Source organism: Rhinolophus sinicus, chromosome 1 (assembly GCF_057876585.1).
Source record: "Rhinolophus sinicus isolate RSI-liver-muscle chromosome 1, RSI-T2T, whole genome shotgun sequence".
NCBI lineage: Eukaryota > Metazoa > Chordata > Mammalia > Chiroptera > Rhinolophidae > Rhinolophus > Rhinolophus sinicus.
The window spans coordinates 160,626,400-160,652,016 of NC_142501.1; the positions used below are offsets into that span (position 1 = coordinate 160,626,400).

General features: G+C 37.2%; 1 protein-coding gene and 1 long non-coding RNA gene across 3 annotated transcripts in view; one reads left to right on the forward strand and one right to left on the reverse strand.

Annotated features, from left to right (window-relative positions):
• Positions 1-25,617, forward strand: part of SEPTIN11 (septin 11) — a 153,156-nt gene that overhangs the window by 117,215 nt on the left and 10,324 nt on the right. The gene's annotated exons all lie outside the window — the stretch shown is intronic.
• The window catches only part of LOC141569959 (uncharacterized), a 34,421-nt gene continuing 17,317 nt past the window's right edge, over positions 8,514-25,617 (reverse strand). Inside the window, exons 2-4 of one of the 2 annotated variants that reach the window (XR_012493682.2) lie at positions 16,222-24,752; positions 15,249-15,299; positions 8,514-12,122 (exon numbers count right to left, since the gene is read on the reverse strand). This is a non-coding gene — a long non-coding RNA (uncharacterized LOC141569959). Of the gene's footprint in view, positions 12,123-15,248; positions 24,753-25,617 lie in introns of both variants that reach the window. The other variant, XR_016018737.1, reaches the window with a different exon arrangement.

The following is a 25,617-nucleotide window of genomic DNA, read 5'->3' on the forward strand; positions in this document are numbered from 1 at the left end:
TTTTAAGTGGGTTGGTTGTATTCTGCTTTTTTCACTTCATGTAGCCTTTTTCCGTATTGCAATGTGGTCTTCTATATAACCGACATTTTCCTGCATAATACTCTTGAAAGTGTGGCATTTCTGCATACTGCTTTTGAGAGTATAGCATAATTACATTATAGGACCATGATTTTCAATCCAATAATAATTAATATAAATTCCACTCCTAGATATGTAGCCAAGAGAAATGAAAACATGTCCACGCAAAAATTTGTACATGAATGTTTGTTTACAACAGCATTATTCATAATAGTCAAAAGGTGAAACAACACAAATGTCCACCAGCTGATGAATGCACAAATTAAATATGGTATATCTGTCTATATAGTGGGATATTATTTGGCCATTTAAAAGGAGATACTGATACATGGGGTACCATGGATGAAACCTGACAACATATAATGTGCAGTCTTTTGTTACTGGTTTCTTTTACTTACAATAATGATTTTATTTATATGAAATGTTCAGAATAGGCAAATCTGTAGAGACAGAAAGTAGGTTAGTGGTTGTTTTAGGACTGGGGGCAGAGATGAGATGGGGGATGATAGTTAAAGAGTGTTTGTTGGGTTTCTTTTGGAAGAAAATGTCCTAAAATCGATTGTGGTGATGGTTGCACAATTCTAAATATACTAAAATCCACTGAGTTGTACACTTTAAATGTTACCCCAAAAATGAAAAAAATACAATTAATATCTTCATGCATAACCTTTCTGGAATATTCCTGGGTGTAATGGTATTTACAGTTTTAAGGCTTTTGGTGACTACCAGTTTACCAAATTGTTAGGCAGAGGAGTTGAACCAATTAAAATGTAACAGAATATTTAAGAGCTCCCACTTCATTATATACTTACCATGTTTGAAGTTTAGTTTTATTAAAACTATCTTACTGCCTATGAGATTGCCAGTGACAATGTAATCTACAATACTATAAGTATAATTACAAGCAATTAATAGGTGATAAGGAACAAGTTCCAGTTGTCCTAAAAAAAAAAAAGGACATTGTTTTTCTTCACTATTCACTTATAAGACCTTACTTTTGATCACTATCTCTTTTTTCTTAGTAACTGTAATATTGCTTTTAAAATGAATTGTAGTTGTAAAAAATGGAAAGCCTTTGAAATTCCCTTGGAAGAAAATGAGGCATATAAAGAAAACATATTAATATCCATGTATTGGTAAGGAATTCATATTTCTTCATTTAAAAATATTTTTAGGAATGTTTCCCTTATGTCCTAATTAGTAAAAATAAACTACTTTTCTACATGGCATTTGAGAATAATAAGAACTAAAATATGTTTTTTATTCACTATGTACCATGTGTTGCACTTCTATTGCATTCTTTCATTTTTATCCCCACAGCACTTCTCTACAGAAGGTATTTTTGTTGTCTCCATTTTGCAGAAGATAAACAGGTCAAGTAAATCCACAAGATTGGTCACACAGCTTGGAGAGGCACAGCCAGGTTTCAAGCCCAGCTTGCCTGCCTCCAGAGTCAGGTGTGCTTTCAATCACTACCCTTTACTGCCTCACCCGGTGGGTATTTCTGGCTTGCATTAAATCTTCGAACAAAAATACTCATCCTAAGGTTATTTTTGGCCTGTCTTTAATCTTGGAACAAATTTTCTTTTTTTAAAGGCATTTTTAGCAAGTAGTTTATATTCGTTTCTAGAGAGTTGATTTTTGCTTGAAAAGAGGTTATTAGAATTTTTTTAGACTGATTTTATTTCATGACTGGAATATTGAATCTTGAAATATAAACATGCCTTGCTTCAGCTGCAGAGTGGCAGAGTAAGGAAGCACCTGAGAAACAGTGTGCTGTGATAATAAAGACTCTGTTCTGAAATGCAAAATAGGACAAATTGAGACCCCCCTCCAGGAGTCTAGAACAAAAGAAAGGGAATCAAGTTGATGAACACAAAGTCATTCGTTCGCTAGCCTTAATCTTTCAAGAAAAATAATTAGAAATGTACTGCTTATATTTTTATGAGTATAGAAGACCAGGCTATTTAATCTTTAGTAACAGAAATTTCTAGTCTTGTCTTAAATGGAATTTTTAGGGTAATGTTCCCAGCAGACAATTTATGAAGGTACTTGCAGGAGAAAAACTAAGGCCTACCGAAACAAAGGAAGTCATTTATTATCATTAAAATAATTTATCTTTCACATCTGCCAACACCTAAGGATCCTTCTTACAGCTCCCAAAATATATTTGTTTTCATTAGTCTCTACAGAGACAGAATGTAAGAGGAATAAACATCCCAAATACCTAGATATCAAGAGAAAAGGAGTCTCCATTCGCCAAATAATACAAAGACCTCCTACTTACTGAGTGGGGAGGAAGCACTCAGAGATAACAATTCAAAAATTCTAAAATAGGAAGTCTCAAGCTACTTTCTAGACTTTGCCAACTCCAAAAGTAAACTGGCTTTATGCTTCTCATATTTAGGTACTTACTTAGAAAAAACATCACCAGGAGGGATCATTGGTCTCATGCTTCATTAAGAGGAGCCTCAGAAGTCAAATAGGAGCTACCTACTGGAAATTTGTAAATCAAAAGTAGAAACATTTTGTTCCTTTTTTGGTGATGTTGAAAGAAAAATACACCATTAAAAGAACACCGTTTACTCTTTCACAAACTTTCGAATCTTGGACCGTGAAATTTAGTAAATTCAGAAAAAAAATTTTTTTATACATCTTATGTGATCAAACTACCAAACTGTTTCTTGTCAAGCGTTTATGGGGAAGGTGTGGAGAGAAATGTAAATACCTTCCGAAGTGTATTTTTAGTCTCTTCACAACATACGCTTACTGTAGCCATTATTTCTTCTCGGTAAAGGAAAAGAGTTATGTTTTGGGAATCAATTTAAATTATCCACAGTCAGGGTTTCCAAGACTTCCTTCTCACATAACTAAACTGCTTTTATTACCAGTCAGTGATTTAGTAAATACGGAGGGTGCCAAAAAATTTATATACACATTTTAAGAAAGGAAAACTGTATAAAAATTGTAATACTCAATATATACCGATAACAAAAGATGAATTCAAGTCACGTTTGACTTCTGCAATTACAAGAGGTGCTCAAAGTGGTTACCATCAGAGTCCACACACTTCTGATTACGACGAACTACTGCTTGAGCAACATTGACCAAAGTGTCCACTTGTATACATATTTTTGGCATCCCCGGTATTTGACCCAGTGCCATGCTGGACTAGGCACTGTAAAGAGATTCTTAAGTGAATCATATATAGTCCTGTTCATAAGACACTTTCATTCATTCTTTAATTCAGCAACATTTACTAATTGTGTGACTATGAGCAATTTAATCAGCTTCCCTATAACCTGACCTCAGTTTCATCATCTGTTAAATGAGGGTAATAATATAGCTCCTAGGTTTTTATGAGGATTAAATAGGATAATATTTGCAAAAGGCTTAGAACAACATATAACGCATAAGAAACACTAATTGTCACCTTAACTATTATAAGAGTCCTTTATGTGCCAGGCTTACTTTGATTATTTTTTTCCCACTTAATACAGTTAAAGATGGGCCACCCTCAAGCAGCTCTCAGTCTTGCAAGGGAGACAAAACATAAACATTTTTAATATAACATGAAAAGTTTTATGGTACTGATATGCAGAATGTTATGGAGAAACCGAGAAAGGAGACATTCTGCGGGTTGGTCAGAGAAGTCTTTTATAGACTTGAACTAAATGTGGCATTAATAATTTGCTGTATAACAAATTGCCTCAAAACTTAGCTGTGTAAAACAAGTTTTTAGTATCTCACAATTTCTGAGGCTCAAGAACTGGATCTCAGCTGGGTGGTTCTGGTTCAGGGTCTCATGAGGTTAAAATGAAGTTGTTGGCTGGAGCTGAAATTGTGAAGGAACTGGAGGAGCTGCTTCCAAGTTCAGTCATGTGGCTGTAGGCAGGAGGCTTCAGTTCCTTGCCTCTGGGAATTTCCATCGGGCTGCTGATGACCAGGCAGTTGGCTTTTCCATAACAAGTAATGAAAGAGACAGAGAGAAACACCAGGATGGAAGCTGCAAGTCATTGAATCTGGGAAATGATGTACTCTCATTTCTGCTACATTTTATTCATGTTAAGCAACTCACTGAGTCCAGTCTATACTGAAGGGAGGAGAATTAAACTTGAAGGGAAGAATGTCAAAAATTTTGTGAACATATTTTTAAAACCACCACAGGTATGAAAGGAAAAGTGAGGTTTAACTAAGTAGAAAGGAACAAATTTATGACAGGCAAGGGAGGAGCAGAAGCAGGAATTAGAGATACTAAATTACATGGCATATAATCTAGCATGGCGAGAGAATTGGGGGGATTATTGTTATAACCATTTTAAAGATGAGGAAACTGAGGCTTAGAGAGGTAAAGTAACTTTCCCGACATATACAGTTAGGAAATGGCAGATCCAGGTCCTGAACCTATATTTCTGATTATAGAATCCATGATCTTATCACTACCTGTATTAGGCATGGTTATCCAGAAAAATAGAAAAGGAGGTGTCTATACATATCTATATCCATAGCTACATCTATATGGAGAGAGGGAGGGAGATTTCTTTTAAGGAATTGGCTCACATGATTATGGAGGCTCGGCAAGTCCAAAATCTGCAGAGTAGATTGACAGACTGGAGATGAAGGGAAGATTTGCAGTTTGCATCCAAAGGATATGTGCTGGCAGAATTCCTTCTTGCTCAGGGAAAGTCAGTCTTTGTTAAGGCTTTCAACTGACTGGATGAGGCCCATCCATACATGAAGGGTAATCTACTTTACTCAAAGTCCACCACTATAAATGTTAATTCTCATCTAATAGAACACCTTCACAGAAACATCCAAAATAATTATTGACCAAATATCTGGGCACCATGGCCTAGCCAAGATAACATAAAATTAGCCATCATACTACCTTATGTAGTAGTGATAATTTGGGGTTCAGATTGCAAAGGTCTCTGAATGCCAGACTAAGCAGTTTGTAAATTGACGGAAGTTGACCAGTTGCTCTAAGAGACATGACTTTGAACATCTGATATTGGTCTTTCCATAGAATATTGTAACTCCTTTAAAGAATGTATCTTGGAATATTTGCCTGTTGTGCTTGATCATCAATCCTGTTTTGACAAATAACAAATCTGGTTTTTATTAACATATTTTCTGCTTTCAGTATTTTCCTTTGCAAGTTAACATATTTTTAGCAATTAGCCTTTCACGTATTTCAAAACAGTGACTTTCACTACAAAAATGTTTTTCCCTATTGTTTATTCTCTCCTATTTGGATCTTTTTCTCTTAACTTTTTCTTTCACTTTGATGCCTTATTTCAAGTCTTCCTATTAGCCATGCCTCCTACCAAAGTGAAATACGAAATTAAGAAGGAAGACAAAAATGTAAGTGAGAACTAAATAACCCAGTTTCTACAAACTGGACTTGTGGAAACAGCTGGACTTGGTGATTCCAAAGTAATAATTATTGTTTAGGCATCATTTCTTTGCAGATGGTACGGAAAAGAAAAGCTGTTTCAACCTTCCTACTTCTCTTGGTAGCTTATGTAAATCAGGAAACTCTTAACATTTTTCTTGGAGCCTCATAATTTAAAGTTGCTAGGGTTCCAGCCTCTTCTTTTGGTCACTGCCATCTGGGTACCCACCGAGGACAAGACACAGGTAAGAGACGGCTGGAGTGTGTTGTGAGGCTGTTCAAAAGTGATCTGGATAGAAGTCTGTGAATACACCCTACCAGGAGAGAGCAGGAAGCAAAATCTAGAAAACCAATACAGCAAAAGGTACAACAAGGTGGAAAGGAAAGGAGAACAGGACTTGTAGCATAAATAGGAGCTGAGACATGGTGGTAAAGCATAGCACGAGTTTGGGAGCCAGTTCTATGGATATAGCCCATCTTCAGCTTTCCCTCTTAAGAACAGCAAGATATAATTTGTGAGTTTCAAAGCATCCGTGGGAGGGGTAACACCACTAGGTGGTTTGGTGAGTTCTATTAGGTGAGCAGATTTTGTGGGTGAAAGAAGAAGACATCAGTGCCATGCAAAGGAAATGCTAGTTTCCTAAAAGGACATTTAATGTGTCTGTGCTACTCTGTGTTCCTTTCTCTCTCCAGCTCCCGTCCATTCCTTCCCCTCCCCCCTCCCCCCACCTCCCATTGCTGTACCTATCATCCTACAAACTCACTTTAGTGTGATTTCCATCTTCAGTGCCATAGGCAAAGGGCTTCATTAATAGCATGAAGGAATAAATAAAGGTTTTACCAAAACTAGCTTCTTTCATTTTCTAACATATCGACACAAATATTATGTCAATGATATGGAGAAGATTTTGATAGTTTATCTTTCTGTCTTTAATAAAATTAAACCCAAACCATCTTGGACAAATTGTTTTCCTATTTTATCTTGAAAGGTTGCCTATGGAGGTATTCTATAAATTCTTGAAGTAATCCATTCCAAAGGAATAATCTCCTTTTTCAGATTGCGTTCCTTTGCATATTTCACGAAGCTATTCTTAATGTTATTCATTTGAACTGTGTGATAGCAGAAACTAAGACCCAAAGATCCAACCATACAAAATACTCTTTTGATCAATGACAGAGAAAATGATCAGCTAATTTTGACTTAAATCTCACTTATACTTATAATCACTTACATTTAAAAGCAAAAAAACCCCAAATCCACTACCCTGAAGTATATGATAATTTCCATTCCTGAATCCAAAATGTCTTCTGAATGCTTTGAGGATAAGGTTGGGTACAGTGGAAAAACAATGCTGGAGAAATATGGTGCAAGGAATCAACCTATATGCCAAAGAATCTGCAGTATTCTCCAGGACCATCCCTTCCTCCTTCAATATCAGATACTCTCCATCCTGCCTCTTAGAGAGGGCCACTGACCAGTTTTTATAGGACCATTGAAACTTGCCCTCCTGACCACTATCAGGAATTTATAATATACATATAAATAGATAATGAATATTAAAAGGCTGATCTGAATGCTAAGTCTGGTTTTCTTCACCTAGAGAATTGTTGACTAGAACAGGCTTCCTTTGACGGCTACTCCCACATACATTATAATACATGCACCATATTCCTTATTGTAGAAAGTTACAGCTAAGGTCATTGAAACTGGTTCTTATCCATATGAATAAAACAAGGCTATGTTACTAATATTGCTTTCATAGTTACACGTAGTATTTTGCTATTTGTTTTTACCTTTAAAATATATTACTGCTTTTGTTCCTAAAACTGTTCAAAAGCCAAATAGTTATTCACTAAGTTCTCATAGTCACTGAATTCAAACTGAATTTATAAAAATGATAATGTCAAGTGGTATATTTTGACTTTTATTAGTTTGATATACATTAAACAGAACCAAGACAAAATGTAATTTCCTCTGCTGACAAAGCCAGGATCCTTTATCATCATCTTAAAATTATGCCTAATGTTAGAAGAGTTAAATTAGAATAAAAGCAGACATTAGGAAAGATTTTCAGAAGATTTTTTTTGAGTAGAGGGTCTTCTTTGTATTGAGCCAACCATTTTACATTTAAAAATTCAGTGGAGTTTGCTGCAATCAATACATATTCTCATTTTCCACAGCATGAGGGATAGCCAACAGGTAAGTGTTATGCAATGGGAATTTCTGGCCCTGAGGCCCTCCTCTTGTGTAAATGCTGGCACCCCCAATCCTCCCAGCAGTCAAAGTTCTTCCTTTCCCTCTGTGGGTCCTAGAAGAGTTGACTCAATCTCTGATAGCCATTAAAAAATTCCATCTTTGTTCTCTGCCTGGTTGCTTTGCACAGCTGCCCTGCTGGCACTCTTCAGATGTATACGACTTTGTCATGGCACTGGGGGGTCACTGCCTCATAGTTTGTACCTACCAGTCATCACTGTCACCATTGCTGATGTTCGATTAGGTCCCTGACTGTCAATGTCTATGATGTTTTAGATAAAAGGGGAGTGGAGAGAAATGGGGAACCTCTCTCTGCTGGTGTTACAATCCTTTCAATGAATTCCTAAACAGAGCAGTCTTGCTTTCTATTTTTATAAAGCTCACAGTGTTAAATCTTATGTTGACACGTTTCCTTATTGTTCTTAGCTCTTATGCTCTCATCAACTTCTGTGGGACTGGGTCAGGTAATATTTAATGTGACACTACTTAACCAACCCCTGAAGTGTCTGGATTCTTTAACTTGTACCTACTCAGAGTTCCCTGCCTACTCTAGGTCACCCCAAAGAAATTAGGGGGCAGCCTCTGTGCCTCCCCTGTTTCCTTCCTATGGAGACTATTGTGAGTTCCAAAGTAATCATTCTCTCTCTCTCTCTCTCTCTCTCTCTCTCTCCCTCCCCCCCCCATTAGAGCCTCTGGTGGCCTTCTTTCTAAAGTGCATAAGTAAAGAAAGCTCCCATGTTAAATGTAAGTTTTAATTTTTGAAGAGAAAAATTCTGCTGAAAAAGAAGTAGGAACATAAGATTTTATTTATAATTGACTTACAATTATTCGTTAATAGAATTACTAATATAAATAATCAACTCTTCATTTAATATGGTTAAGAAAGAGATAAGGAAAAAGCATTACACCTGAAGATTATATTTGAAATCAGTCTTTATTATTTCGTTTTCTAAGTTTTACTTTTCTTATCAGAAACCTTTCTGTATTTAGTTAGATCAACCAAATCAGTTTTCAGAATTAACTGGGTTTTTATAAACAGTTATTCAGTATCATTCAATAGCTTTTTTTTTTTAAGTTGTGTCTTTTTTTTTTTTTTTATTGGGGAACAGCGTGTTTTTCCAGAATGTCAAGTCGTTGTTTTTTCAATCTAGTTGTGGGGGTCACAGCTCAGCTCCAAGTCACGTTGTTGTTTGCAATCTAGTTGTGGAGGGCACAGCTCAGCTGGGAATCGAACCGGTAACCTTGGTGTTATGAGCACTGCGCTCTAACCAACTGAGCCACCCAGCTACCCCATTCAATAGCTTTTTTTGTCAAGCCTCTTTTCTGAATAGGATCCTCAGAGAAGCAGCTGGGAAGAATTATTAACTGGGATGAAGTATTCTGGCCATAGCAACATCATTCCATGTTGTTTTTGCCAGTAAGTTGATGAAATTATGCCTTTTGAATAGGGTCTACTGAATAGGGAAGAATCCAAGAGTAAGCATTTTAAAAAGTGAATTTTAAGTAACTTTGAAATTATGACTCAGAGTGCAATCAATTCTCGAAGGCACATTTAAGCACAACGTGGTACATTGTGTAGTACAGACAGACGGTGATAATATCAGTTGGTTTGCAAGCCACCTTTACTAGTAAAAGCTGGAGTTATGTGAGGCTTTCTGACTCAACAAATATCCAAATATTTATCGAGCATTGACTGTGTACAAGGCCTTGGGTTGAATTATAATATCAAGACGACCACAAAACCAGGAGATAATGTTATAAACACAAGTATTCCTATTGGGAAATAAGCAGTGATCAAAATTTTAAAGGAAATTTGGGGAAAACTATGCAAATATTTTGTGTAACAAAATTATAAATTTCTGTATACATCTGAAATGAAATTATTCATAAAGTCATAGAGTTCTTAATTCGGAGGACTTTTTCTTTTTTTAAAATCTATTCCAATGTCAGACTGGGCTTGTGCTTAAAATTCTCCAGGATTGGACTAGACCAGGTGGAAAGGAAGCAAATGCCCAATAGCACATAGGCTAATCTACTATTTTCCAGTGGTCTGGTATGAAATTTTTCTGACGTAAGTAGAGCAAATGCTTTCTACTGCTTTTCTAATAACTAGGATCTTGGCCTTTCAGCTTTACTAGGTTTTATGTTCTTGGAGACCCCCAAATTATGTCTTCCCCAAGGGAAAAACCAAAATGCTATCATCGAGAAACTCGGTCTCTTGTCAACTATTTTGTGTTTTTATTCTCCTTATTTCCCCTTACATCAAATTTACAATTGTACCTCTCCTCACACTTTCCTAGGTATTCTTAGGAAATATTTAGAGTTTCCACTTTCCCAAGTATTCTTAAATGCTCTCCTTTATTCGAAGATCCTATTAAGATATTAGTGGATCTATCTCACCTCCCAGTCCTCTGTTGATTGCCCCTGGTGTAGGTTCATTGTGCAGTGGTGTATCTGTTACGTCTCTAAACATGTTCTGTGCTCTTCTCCTATATTTATGTCAGGTTCCAATATACATGGAGAGTATCATCTGAAAGGTCTGCATAATGATGGCTTTATTTAGGATACTGGCTAGGTGGCTGAAAGGATAGCCTGAAAAATACAGACACCAAAGTGGTGGCTCTATAACAGAGAACCCAGCTCTGTGCTTCTTGCTGCTTCCCATCCTTAGGGAGTTGGCTCCATTTTTGTGTCTGAAAATGGCTCACCACCACATCCTGATTCCAGGCCCACTTGAAGGGAAAATAGTGAAGGAAGCGCCTGACCCGTAAGTTGCATATATTACGTCTGCTTACATTCCATTTATTATGCCATATTTGGATCTAGCTTAAACCATTATTAGTCTGGGAGATAAAGGATATTTTGTGGACAATTCGCAAACTCTGCCACACACTTATATGATCCAGATCTCTTTAAAAAAAAGTTTTTGAAAAGCAACCACTAGCAATTGATGCTTTGGCTGATGCATTACTTCCATCCTAGTTCCTTTGAGATTCTTACTAGTATTTGGAGCAGGGGGTGGAAGTAGTAAGAACACAAAAGTTTTTAGACCTGTTTCAGTCCATTGTACAGTGGTATACCTATAGTGTCACAGCAAAAAGTGTAACCTCAGCATGGAGTGTCACAAAGAGCCAAATGATGACTCTGACCACCATACCCTGAATGTATAGTAATACTATAACATATTAAAGATATAACTAATACAAGTAAAACTATGAAGTGGAATGTACCCCTTTTCTATGTAGCTAAAATCTCAATAATTTGCCCTTTATAATTTGCAGTAGAGAGTCTTCCTGTTTGGGGTCTTCATCAGCCTAGTTTCATGCCCTGTTGACCCTCAAACTCCTGCTTCTTTGATCCCCACCAGGCTGAGCTTCAACACTCTACTTGCATCCCACAGGAAGCCCTTCAGTCTTATGCACATTCCACAGGATGTGTTTCCTTCCTTCCTACTCGGAATGCTGTGACTGATAAGTACACCGTTGTCTTGGTAAGGTTCTCTGCTGATGGGAACAGAAACACCCTCAACTCATCTCTATGCATGTAGGTGGAAGGATATTTATTGAAGGGATTTGGGGGATATCAGGGAATATAATTTCAGAATATAGAGTCCTATTTCGCAGAAAAGTGGAAAGTCATTCAAGAGCTACGCTTTCTGGGATCAGACGATCTCTCATCTCTGCTTCTCTGGTTATGTCCATTTGTTCCATCTCCTCTAGCCCATCTATTTTTTTATCTTTCCAAGGCTTTTGAGGTTCACTCAATTCTCGCCTGAGGCTTTGATTTGCCATGGTGTTGTGTTTGTCCCAATGCTTCCATAGCTGAGAGCTTCTCTGTATTTTGGTCCAACTTCCGAAATGAGAAAATCTAATTGGCTTAGCCTGAGTCTGGTGTTTACCCCTGGTTCAATCAGTTGTAGCCAGGAAAGTGGAGTCACCTGAAACAGGCATGACCAAAGAGGAGAAGGCAGATTCTCTTAGAATGGGTTGTGAATGGAAGATGACTGATGTACCCAGTATAAACAGAATCTTTGTATATTTTTAACCCCAATCCACATTTGGAATGAGCAGAGTTCATCCTGGAATAGTGTTACAGTTAAACATCTAGTTAGTTACAAAATACCATCTGACCAAATACCATAACTGGTTACCAGGGGTGGATTCCCCAAAGGGCACTATAGGTCAGCCCCTCTCATGACCATATAACTTGCTGCCTCTTGCATTCATCCACTCACGCTCAAGAATTGGCAGCTTCAGACTCTTCTACAGCAGTATTAGCTTCTGGAAATCTGGTGCATCTAAACCCCTGGATTCCTTCTTATTGTGGACATAGCTTCTTCACATCTCTTTTTGAAATCTTTCATGTTTCTCATCATATTCCTTTGAATTATGTGATCTGTGGGTATTATTTAGAAACAAAAATATACATTACAAATTGACCTACAGAAGAAGTAGATTGAGGTTTCTGTGGGGCTTGAAGCTCATACAGTTTTAGAGACATTTTTAAAGAAAAAAAGAATATAAAATTATCAAGACAAACTTAAAGGGAAGTTGATTCTCTATTTCAAATGAGAAAAGAAACACAACAGGTATCTTTTTAATAAATGGTTCTTAAATTTCTTTGGGCAAAAAAATAGCATGGCAATCATATTAAAATACAGATTCCTAGACAAGGAGGCTTATTATCACAACTTTTATGCAATATAGCCCTGGAAGTTCTAGCCAGAGCAATTAGGCAAGAAAAAGAAATAAAAGGCATCCACATCATAAAGGAGGAAGTAAATTGGTCTCTATTTGCAGATGATATGATATTATATATAGAAAACCTAAAGACTCCACTAAAAACCCTGCTATAACTAATAAACAAATTCAGTAAAGTTTTAAGATACAAAATCAATATACAAAAATCAGTTGCATTTCTATACACTAACAATGAACTATTAGAGAAATTAAGAAAACAATCCCATTTATAATAGCGTCAAAAAGAATAAAATACTTAGGAATAAATTTAACCAAGGAGTGAAAGATCTATGCACTGAAAACTATAGAACGTTGATGAAAGAAATTGATGAAGACACAAATAAATGGAAAGATATTCTGTATTGGAATACTGGAAGAATTAATATTGTTAAAATGCCCATACTACCCAAAGTGATACACAAATTGAATGCAATCCCTATCAAAAGTCCAAAGGTATTTTTCATTGAAATAGAACAAACAATCCTAAAATTTGCATAGAACCACAAAAAGAATTGCCGAATAGCCAAAGCAATTTTGAGAAAGAACAAAGCTGGAGACATCATACTTCCTGATTTCAAACTATATTACAAAGCTATAGTAATCAAAACAGTATGGTATTGGCATAAAAACAGACACATAGATCAATGGAACAGAATGGAGAGCCCAGAAATAAACCTATGCGTATATGGTTAATTCTTTTACAAAGGTGCCAAGAATGTACAATGGGTAAAGGATAGTCTCTGTAATAAATGGTGTTGGAAAAACTGGATATTCATATGCAAAAGAATGAAACCAGACTCCTATCTAACACCATACACAAAAATCAACTCAAAATGGATTAGAGACTTGAATGTAAGACCTGAAACTGTAAGAAGAAAACATGGAGGAAAATCTCTTTGACATTGGTCTTGGCAATGATTGTTTTGGATCTGACACCAAAAGCAAAGGCAACAAAAGCAAAAATAAACAAGTGGAAGTACATCAAATTAAAAAGCTGCACAGCAAAAACCATTACCAAAATGAAAAGGCAACCTATGGAATGGGAGAAAATACTTGCAAAACACATCTCTGATAAGAGGTTAATATACAAAATACAAAAGGAACTCAATAGCAGAACAAAACAAAACAACCAACTAATCCAATTAAAAAATGAACAAAGGACCTAAATAGACATTTTTCCTAAGAAGATGTACATATGGGCAACAAGTACATGGAAAGGTGCTCAACATCACTAATCACCAGGAGAATGCAACTCAAAACCACATGAGATATCACCTCATACCTGTTATGATATCTGTTGTCAAAAAGGCAAGATAACAAATGCTGGTGAGATGTGGAGAAAAGGGAACCCTTGTATGCTGTTAGTGAAAATGCAAATTGTTACAGCCACTATGGAAAGCAGAATGGAGGTTCCTCAAGAATTTAAAAATATAATGACCATATGAGCTAGCAATCCCACTTCTGGGTATCTATCCAGAGGAAACAAAATCATTATCTCGAACAGATATATGTTTATTGCAGCATTAGTCACAATAGCCACAGTCTGGAAACAGCATAGTGTCCATCAACAGATGATGGTAAAGAAAATTATACCTACATATATATACATATATATACATATATATACATATATATACATATATATGTATGTGTGTGTATATGTATACAAAAATTATATCTACATATATGTATGTGTGTGTATATCTATATATATATACAAAAAATATACACATTTTAAGAAAGGAAAACTATTAAAATTGTAATAATATATACCGATAACAAAAGATGAATACAAGTCACGTTTGACTTCTGCAACCACAAGAGGTGCTCACAGTGGTTACCATCAGCGTAATTTTAATACAGTTTGTTCCTTTCTTAAAATATGTATACATTTTTTTGGCACCCTCTGTATATGGCAACATTATTCAGCCTTAAAAATAAAGGAATCCTGCCATTTGCAATAACATGGGTGAATCTGGAGGGCACTATGCTAAGTGAAATAAGCCAGACAGAGAAGACAAACACTGCATGGTGCCCCTTATATGTGGAATCTTAAAAAAAAAAAAAAAAAAAAAGAAAACATCCAAACCCATAGAAACAGAAAGTAGAATGGTGGTTACCAGAGGCTAGGGTGTGGGGGAAATGGGGAGAAGTTGGTGAAAGGGTGTAAACTTTCAGTTATAAAATGGATAAGCTCTGAAGATCTAATGTGTAACATGGTCACTATAGTTAATAATACTGTATTGTATCATTGAAATTTACTGAGAGAGTAGTGTTCTCACCAAAAAAAAAAGTAAATATACGAGGTGATGGATGTGTGAATTAACTCGAGTCTGGGAATCTTTTCACAATGTGTACATATATCAAATCACATTATACATTTTAAATATATTACATTTTTATTTGTCAATTATATCTCAAAAAGCTGGTAAAAAACCCACATATGTAAAAAAAAAGAAAAAATGTTTGTAGGAGTGTTATTTGCTTCCGACATTGGTGGGGGGGGGGGGGGAGTCAGATTTCTGAATCTACTTCCAACCTAGTGAATCAGAATTTTTGAGGTGAGGTCCTGAATCTACCTTTTAGCACCTGCAGTCTCAAGTAGACTGAATACCACATTTTGAGATAATATAAGTGACCACTATAGTGAATTAGTAAGACTTTATTGATTTTTTTTGGTACATTTACTAAGGATTCCAATTATCACTGTATGAAAAAAAGAATACAAATTTTGTATGCAAGGTTTAAGGGGAATTTGTCATCAACTTCTATTTTTATTTACCTGTTTTACAACCAGAAAGAATAAGCCATTGAAGAGAAGGAAAATCAGAAGCTGCAAAAGATAATAATGACTATCATTATATTTGCCAGGATATTTACATTATTTGGGGGAGAAAATGCCCATGAATGTCATTTTTCTGTATCATAAAAAATAAGCACATGAATATAAATATATTTTTAAAATGAGATTTACTTTTAAAAATTACTCCAAATACCACAATGATTGTATTCTATAACAATTCTCTATTTGTTTCACAAGTGCTCACGATACATGTATAATGCATGCACACACACAGATTTAATAATAGTATAAATACACTTTGGTCAATCTTATTAGTTAAGAATACTATTTTGAGTGAATTAATGGTCTTATCACATTAACTTATTGCTAATATAAAGTTCAAAACATACGTATCTGAAGTAATTACCTACATATTTATTTGTGATAGAAAAAACCAGTTAATGGAGTTGACTAAATTAAATCATAAAACTAATTTAACAGCCTAAATTGCTGTACTCAAGCAAAATCTCTGTGGAATTCACATTTACAATTAAAACATTCCTGAGTTACGAAAAAAAAAAAAAGCCTGATTTTACAACGTCAAATCAGGGAAATGCTGGTAAATAAATTTAGGGGACTTCCAGAGGTACTAGCTAGGTGGGGAAAACCATAGAATGATCTCCCTTTTCTCCTAATTGGAGCATAAAGTCTTGGGACAGACTTGCCATACAATTTCTACCGCAGAGACTCTTTCCTCCTGAGGGTCCAGGTCCTCCTGGACATTGAAAATAAAGGGCAAAGGTATCACCTCAAGAGTTGGGAATCAGAAATCAGATTCTAAGGGGGTTGGGAAGTGTACATCAGCCAAGGATACAGAGTTCTCTAGAACACAGCTTTCTTGAGATATGAGTCATGTTTATCTTAGAAACAAAACTTTCTAGCTCCAAACGGAAAGAAAAAAAATCTTTCTTACTTTATGAAAAATTTCTCTCTGCCAGAATGTTAGGAAACAGCTGTGTTGTCCAAGCCCTGAGGCTCTGTGGCTCGCTTGCCAAGTTTCTTTGCTCCATCTGCTATCGGTGCCTCCCTGACCCTGAGCCAGGCCCAGGTTCTCAGTTCCACCTTTGTGCTCACGAGGAGCACGTCTGGAGTGTAGGCTGCATTCTCCAGTGCATTTGATTTCCTCCTCCAGGTAAATCAGTAGTCCCAAGAGAATCCTGGGGACACAGAAAGCATGTTGTGCCAGATGAATGCAGCCCTGTTGTAGATCTGCTTCAGAACCTGTCATTAGACAATGCCATAGCTCTCTGCTTCCTGGAAAGGTTCCTGAATGAGTTTTAAAGCTGTAACATGATTTACAACCTTATTAATTTTAGCCACAAACTTGAGTACATACAGAATGCTCTGTTTAAACCACCAATAAACCTGTGCTGCACTGAGTGGGGTTGTATTCATTTGTGCAGTTGCACTTTTCCATAGTGTTGTAAAGTTAAAGTCTAGGCTCTCAGACAAAAATGTCCAAATGTGGTGCCTATTCCTGCACGGCTTCTTTTGGACGGTACCCATATATTTGCCACTATCATTTTTAAAATTGATTTCCAATAGAGTCTGAGGCCCTGGGTCTAGAGTTCTCTGAGACGTAGAAATGGAAGCACACAGCAGCCTTCATATAGAGCAGGTTTCACAGCTTCAGCTCTATTGATGTTTTGGGCTAATTCTTTGTTGAAAGAGTTGTCGCGTTTTGAAGGATGTTTAGCAGCATCTCTGGTTTCCTCTAGGCCTGAAGTTTGCTAAACGCTATAGCCCAGGCAGCAGTTGACAAGTTTTGTTTTGTTTTATATCCACTTTCAAGCAATAAGAGCTGCCCCCTTCCCTTACATAGAATGCTTTGAGCCCATTTGCCCTTTAGGAGGTCTGATCTAATCACTGGCAACTTCTGAACCTGAGCTCTCAGCAGGACTGGAGCTTCAACCCACCCCTTTACGTTTCTGCTTTTTATTCTATTCTGTGAGCCAACCCATATCCTTCTAATGAATTCATTTTACATTATTAATCTTCCCCGCCCTACCCACCCAGTTCAGTAAATAGCACCTCCATTCTTCCAGTTGCTCAGACCTGAAACTTTGCAGTCCTCTTTGATCCCTCATTCTTTTCACATCCTGTGTCACTGCTGATCCAGACAGACAGCACACCAAAAAAGTATGTGAGAAAAATTTAATACATTATTTACAAAGATGTGGTCAGGTTAAGGGAAACTAATAAATGGTGAAGCACCCAAGAGGTAGTCAGTGGCAAGCCGTAACCACCAGTAATCTGGAAGAAGCCAAAGGAGGGGAGGGTTTACCAGAACCAGCAAGAGCTGTAGTTACAGTAGAGAAGGGCAGCCATTGGCAAACTGTAGCCTGGCAGGGAAGGAGTCAGGAGAACACCCATGCTGGGCTTATTCTCCTCGGCCCTCCAATCTCCTTGTAGTTCATTTCATTGTCTGAACTCAGCTAAAGGAAGACAGGAGAGTCCAGGTGTGTGGTCTGTGGAGGTCAGACTTCCGGCCAGGGCTGGCAGTGGGGAGTGGATCAAAGGGGCAATCAGAGAATCCTGAGGCACCTGCTTCAGCAAATCTGTCTGCTCCACCTTGAAATTTGAGCTATATCCAGAATTCAACTCTCATTCACTACCTCCCTCATTAGCCTCCTCGTCCAAACCGCTGTTTCTCACCTGGACAATTGCATTAGCCTCCCGCCTCTATCCCTTTACCTAGCTTTATTTTTTTACAGCACTTATGACTCCCTAAAATATTGTATGATTTGTTTATTTGCTTATCATGTCTATTTCTCCACTGGAATGTAAATTCCATGAAATCATAAACTTAATCTGTTTCATTAATGCTATAAAATTCGTTATACATTGTAGGCAGTCAAGAAATATTGAATTAATTAATTAATGCATAAGTTAATCTGATTTGATTTCTGTTGCTTATATCCAAAGAACCTTAGATGATTCGGGTACAATGTAATCTCATTTTGTTTTTTAAAACGTTTATTTGTGCATGTTCAAAAATAGTAAAAGTAATTAGCACTGGAGAGTGGGACTTTGGGTCATTTTAATTTTCTCCTTTGATTTTAATACTTCTGAAATGTTCTACAATGACTATATATGATCCTTGTAAGCAGATAAAATAAACACTTGTATTTTAAAATACTAACATCTACCAGATCTTCTAGAGAAGCTCGGCACTTCTTTTCCATCTTTTGGCGACCCTTCCCTTTTCTCACAATGGCATTGCCAAACCTTTTTCAAACTCTTCTTAAACACTCATGCTGGATCCATTCTCCATCTTCTCTAACCTGCTCTGTGCTCTAGGAAGCAGGTCCATGAAATCGCAACAATATGGCTCCCTTGCATGGCAGCCTCCAGTTGGGTTCAGCTAATTGCTTTAGGTGAAAGCTAGAGGGCAAGAGGAGAGTGAGGTCAGATTACTTATCCCCCCCTCCAGCTCCTTCTTTACCAGCTCCCTGCAGGTTGGTTCTGTCCTTTTCCCTAAAAGTGGTCCTCTCCAAACAGCTTTCCCTGGATTCCAGAAAGTGCTCCTTTCGCTTCGTCAAGCCTATGGATGGTAATAGTTCCCCCATTACTAATCCTGGGGTGATGCAGCATATGTTGTTCTTCCCAATCCTTGCTCACAACTCTATAAACTCTTCTCAAATTACCCAATTCAAGGGCTCCATATCTTTGCTTCCAAGGTCCCATGCTAAACATACAACCCCATCCTCTTCCATTCAATTTCACTGTGCTTAGTTGTTGTGTCTCCGTAGTCTCCTTCAGTTTAGGACAGTTCCTCAGCCTTCCCTGACTTCCACATCCTTGATCCTTTTAAAGATTGTAAGTTAGTTATTTTGTAAAATACCCCACCCTGTAGGTTTGTTGTATGTTTCCTCATGATTGGATTCAGGTCATGCATCTTTGATCGGTTACAGAAGCAATGCTGTGTTCTTCTCATTGTCTCCTATCAGGTGATTCGTGATTCTAATTTGTCCCATCGCTGGTGATGTTAACTTTGATCATTTGCTTACGGTGGTGTCTGCCAGGCTTTTCCACTGCACAGTTACTCTTTCCCCCCCTTATAATTAAAACAATAATACATACATACATACATACTTTGTAGGGAGATACTTGGAGACTATGTAAATGTCATTCCTTTTCAAATGGTCAGTTAATCCATTTGTTTATATCATATGGGTGAGTATGGACTAATGCTCTTCTAGTTTAGTCAATGACTTATATGTCCTCTTTGAGATGTTCCCATTGTTCTCTGAAGCTATCCTTACTTTCTGGCATAAGATGCTCCAGCCTTATCGTACATTCCTAACCCTTACCCTGGAATCAGCTATTTCTTCAAAGAGTTCTGGTTCCTTTTAGCAGAGAAAAATATTTATAAACCAACATCTGGGCACTAGTGGGCTCATTTCCATTGGGGTGACACTGCTCCCAGGTCCTCAGAATGGACATATGTACATATAGTGCATACATTTGTATCTATGCTTAGTTTTATCTTCTCTATTTCTTTGTATTGAAAGCCACACCGATCTCTGCAATTCTAAGCCAATACCTCATTCTTATTGTCTCCCTTTCTGCAATTTTAACTTGTTTTTTTCACAGTGAGAAACCTGACTCCCCTGTCCTCGATATATTTACTTATTTGATCAATCCCTCGTATGTAACCAGTTCTAACTGACACTACTCTCTCACCGCTGCCCTCCTCACCTTGATTGGGCTCTGACACCCAGCCCCGGGCTACTCCTCTACCTCGCCCAGATGCTTTCCTCTCACTGCTGGGCTCCTGCATCCTGAGCTGAGAAGCTCCCTTGCAGAGATGCCTCTAGCACTCCAGTGAGAGTCTGCCATCCCGTGTGGGCTACCATGGCTCTTCCCTTACTCACCCATGGGGACACCTATCTAGCTGAGCCCCAGTCTAATGGGATTTGGATTGAATTGCTCAGGAAGTAAACAACTGAATGAAAGAGAGCAAGAGGAGGAAAGGGAAAGAGAAGGAGAAGAGCATTTCTACTTTTTAAAAAATATATATTATCAATAACATTCCTTTTTGTACTTGAATCTTCATCGTTAATTCAGATTATTTTCTGGGATAGATTCCCAGAAATGGAGTTACTGGGTCAAATGTTATAAACCAAATAACGTGTCTTAATTTTTACTCCCGCCAGCAGTATATGACAGTGTTTTATCCTAGACAGCTTTGGATATTATATTTAATTAAAAATTTTTTTGTTAATTTTATAGATGAAAATAATGTATTGTTTCATTTTCTGTTTCTTTGCTGAGGTTGAACATTTTTCCATTTGTTTATTTAGCCATTTTTAGCTTCTCTTGTATAAGTTATTTACTTTCTTGTCCATTTACATTTTGGAATTTTAGTAGTTTTGTTAGATCGATATATTAATGATATCAATTCTTAGTCATATTCACTACAAGGCAGATTAGTTTTTAAACCACAATTAGCTTCCTCTGACCACCCTCTACGTTTGTACTTGTCTTTCTCTGCTGCCAATCAATATCTTCTCAGGTAAATGCAAACTAAGGGTAATATTATTCTAAGAAAACAAAATTAGGAAACTAAATGGCTTGTTATAAAAAGCCATTTAAATATATGGTGTACTTTTTAAAAACAAACTGTAATTTGTAGATCATTCTTACTTGTTTCGTGAAAAGGCTGTGTATGCAAAGTGGCCTCCAAATGCCCTACCGTGTTCCCCCCAAAATGAGACCGGGTCTTATTCTAAGGTTTGCTCCAAAAGACACATTAGGGCTTATGTTCAGGGGATGTCATCCTGAAAAATCACTCTAGGGCTTATTTTCCGGGAAACACAGTAGGCCAAAAAATGAAGCAGACAAGTCCAGCTTGTCGGTTTAAAGAATTTTAATAGGGAACGTACCCAAACATGCAGAAACACAGTTCTGGGCGATAGCAGGACCAAATGGACCCCCACACTGTTCACCCCCCCACCACACACCTGTTTTATACCCAGTAAGGAATGGACCTACATAGTCGGAAAGGAATGCAGGACTAATACAGGGGGAACAAAGGGACCGCACACGGGGGACGCTGGTGCCAGAACAGTTAAAAGATAGATAACACTGACAGCGCCTTGCCTGGGAGGAAGGAGTAAATGGTGGAGGAAGGATTAATGGTAGTTCGTGATTAATGTGGAGCCTCTGTAGACATTCCACAGTCCACTTGGGGATAAGCGGTAGGGGTCGGGTTCAGGTGGGTTAGTTTTAAAGTGGAGTCAGCTTTTCAAGATGGAGCCAGTTCTGTCGCACAGTATCTTTTTTACTCTCCATTAGTTTGATAGATTTGTCTAATTTTTTCCAACTTTTTCACTTTATCTATTTTGAGGCTGTGGTATTAGTAATGTTATATACTGGTGAAGTGAACTGTTCATCATGTATCTCTTTTATCATATATATGTGTATATATATATATATGTGTGTGTATATATATATGTATAAATATCTTAAATTTTAATATAGTGACATCAGCTTTTTGGGGATTGGTATTTGCATGCTATAAATTTCCAACCTTTTATTTGCAACCTTTCAATATTCTTATATTTTAGGTGTGTCTCCTCTTGTGAGTCCTGACCCTGGCAGGATATAAATAGGCAGTGCACTCAAAATGTTAACTGAAGAGAGTTTAATGAAGAAATTCTTCAGAGAGGTGCAGACAGCATTAAGGGAACCAATAAAAGATGGTGAAATATTCAAGCACTAGAAACAGGAAAAGCATTTATACCCTAGTCCTGAATTGTCAACAGAGGGAGCAGTGTTACTAGCACCCAGTATGAGCTGTTGCTAGGAGACAGGGCACCTGTAGGATCTGTGCTTAGAGGTAACACAACCACTGAAAAGCTCTGGCCCAGCAGGGAGCAAAACTGGAGGAATTAATACCCCTATTTCTCTCTCCTCCCACCCTGTGATCACCTGCCACTCTCTGCTATTGGCCAAATGCAACCAGAAGGCAAAGGACATCAGGCGTTGCAGAGCATAAAGCTGGGCCCATAGCTAGGCTGACAAGAGTGGAGAAAAGCCCTCACACATGTAAACAACTCATAGCTGGATTTTGTTGTTGTTATCCAGTCTGATAGTTTTTTTTTTTAATGGAATGTTTAGCTCATTTACTCACATTTATTGAGATTACTAGTGTAATTTATTTCTAAGATATTATTTTATGTCCCACATTTTCTATGCTTCTTTTCCTATCATGACTGCTATTTGATCATTTGAGCAATTTTTCTTATCCTATCCATTCCCTGCCTATTATTTCACTGGCTACTTTAGAAATTTATCATATCGTGTCTAACTTTCTCTTAAACAATAGGAGGATCATTGGAACACTTTTGCTGTAATTACCCCTCTCCTGACTTGTGTGCAATTGTTTTGGGGTATTTTTAACACAATAAGATATTGTTGTTTTATATCTAAATATAATATATTTAGATATAAATATGTATTTATAATATGTGGTCAATATTTATTTAGTTTTACCTACTTTCTTTGCTCACTATTCATCCTTGAATTTAGGCGTTCCACCTTGAATCACGTTCCTGCTTTTAATCTTTTGGAACATCCTCTGTTAAGATCTATTGGTAATAAACTCTTCTTGCATTTTCTTGTTTCTGAAAATGCCTTTATTTCACCCTTATTATTGAATGACATTTTTGTTAGGTATATAATTTTAGGTTGACATCTTTGGAGATATTATTCTACTGCCTTAGGGCTTTCATGTATTTGTTGAGAAGTCTGATGTCAGCGTAATTGTTACTTCTTGGAAGGATAGATTTTAAAATATTTTCTTTGTTTCTGAATTGCTGCAGTTTCATTGTGATATGTCTAGATGTGGATTTCCTCTTATATAGCCTGCTTGTGATTCATGGATGATTCTAAAACTGTCAACTGGTGTCTTTCAATGGTTCATAAAAATTATCAGATTTTATCTCTTCAAATATTGCTTTTACCTCACTCTCTCTTGTCCATTTTGAACTCTTAGTAGGTATATTATTAGATTTTTCTCTCCATCCTCCATGTTGTTTAATCTCTCTTTTCCGTTTCTTGACTCTTTGTGCTGCATTCTGCATGATTTCCTCAGGTCTATCTTCCAGTTCACGATTTTTTTTCTTTAACTGTGGCCGATCTGCTATTTAGCTTGTTCATTAAACTTTAGCTTTTAATCCTTATAGTTTTCATTTGTAGAAATTCTGGTTGGTTCTTTTTCAAATCTGCTTAGTTATTTTTATAGTCTTTTCTTCCATATTTGTATTTTTAAACCTTTATTTTATTCCTTTGGACATATTGGGCATATTTATTTTATTTCTGTGTCTAATAAGCTAGTACCTGAAGGTTTGTGGGTCTGATTCTTCTGTTTCTGCCAGCTATTGCATAAAATGCCTTCTTTCTTTATGAATTTTATGCGTTTTGTGATTCTTGTGCTGCTTTTCTTGTACCTTTATCTAGGGAAATACTTTGAGGCCTGAGTGGAAAAAAATGTCCTTTCAGAATTTGCATTTGCTTCTGGATGGCGAATTGTATGTTCTAAAGTTGGTGACAACAATATCTCCATCCTATATGTTCTTCTTACAATGTGATTTTGACACTCCTCCCATTGACAACTGGGGGGTCTATGTTTCTGCTCCTTGAATCTGGGAGGGCTTGTGACTAGAGTGGAAGTGATTCAATGTGACTTCCAAGTCTGGGAGATAAAAGGCAATATAGTTCCCCTCTGGTTCATTTGGGATGCTTTGCACTTGGAACCAGCCACCACACTGTGAGAAAGCCCATGCAGCCACATAGAAAGGCCATATGTAGGTATTCTCGCCAATAGCCTCAGCTGAAGTCCTAGCCAACAGCCTGCACCAATGACCAGATATGCAGGTAAGCTAGCTTACAGAAAATTGCTGCTTCCAGCCCCTGAATCTTCTCAGATAGGCACCAGACAACATGGAGTAAAGACAAGTTGTCTCTGTAGTGCACTTTCCAATTCTGGACCCACAGAATCCATGATATAATAATATCCCTGCTATTTTATGACACTGAGTTTGGGAGAACATGGGTTCTTATTCAGCAATCAATAACCAGAATACTTCTGCCAGGTACCTAAGGATAAGACAAACCTAAGACTACTTGAACTTAAATTTTAGGCTTTAGCGTTTGTGGGGGCAACAAAAGTAGTATAAATTCAGGCTACAAACCTGCTTAGGGCTGGTGTGTAGCTATGAATTATTACAAGAGATTTTGTTTTTTCCCCCTCTACCCAATGGCATGGGTTATAAGTGGCACTGTTCCTCGTGGTCCCATGGTTTGGCAGTATGAGTAGAAGACGGGTTTATATCTAGCTCATGCTTACACTGAGTATTTGTCTCTTTGGTTTGGAGAAGCTTTTTTAGATTCCTTACTTTGGGTAGATCTTGGGTTTCATTCCCTGCTCTCTTCTCTCTGTGAATTAAAGAAAAAACAAAAACGCAATAAAAAAACTGAGGCTTAAGTTCACCAGGCTTTGATAGTGCCCTCAAAAGGGAAACAAGTTTCATTGCTCCCTTTATTAAGTTTCTGGCTTGTATGTATATCTTCTTTTTTCCCCCACTTAGCTCTTTGAAGCATTTAAAAAGATGCTTTGCATGTTATATATAGAATTTTTGGCGGTTGCCAGCAGGTGGCTGGGTCAGGACCCCGTGAAGGACTGAATTGTGTTCCTCCTAAAATTTATAAGTTGAAGTCTTAACCCCCAGTACCTTGAAATGTGACTGTATTTGAAGATAATGTGTTTAAATAGGTGACTACGTTAAAATGAGCCATTAGAGTGGTCTATTCCAATATAACTAGTGTTCTTTTTAGAAGAGGAAATTAGGAAACAGACATGTAAAACGAGAAGATGATGTGAAGACACATGGAAAAGATGGCCATCTCCAAACCAAGGAGAAAGGCCTCAGGAAAACCCAACCCTGCCTACACCTTGATCTCAGACTTCTAGCCTCCAGAACAGTGAGAAAATAAATGTTTGTTGTTTAAGCCACCCAGCATATGGTACTTCATTATGACAGCCCTAACAAACTGAAACAGGAACTCCTTCCCCATTCATTTGCTTGGTTAATCAGTAGTTGTGAACACCATTAATACCAATTTACAAAGGTACTGGCTATTCAAGTTGTATTTTTTGCAACTTCTGTGTTTCTTCTGACTTCTCTCTTGCTGTCTCCCTTTTGACCATTTTATTGTTCTTTAACACTCATAAACAACATGAGAGAGGAGCAGAGCGGCAATGAAATCTCAGTTCTTTGGTTGTCCCTCCTAGTTAACACCT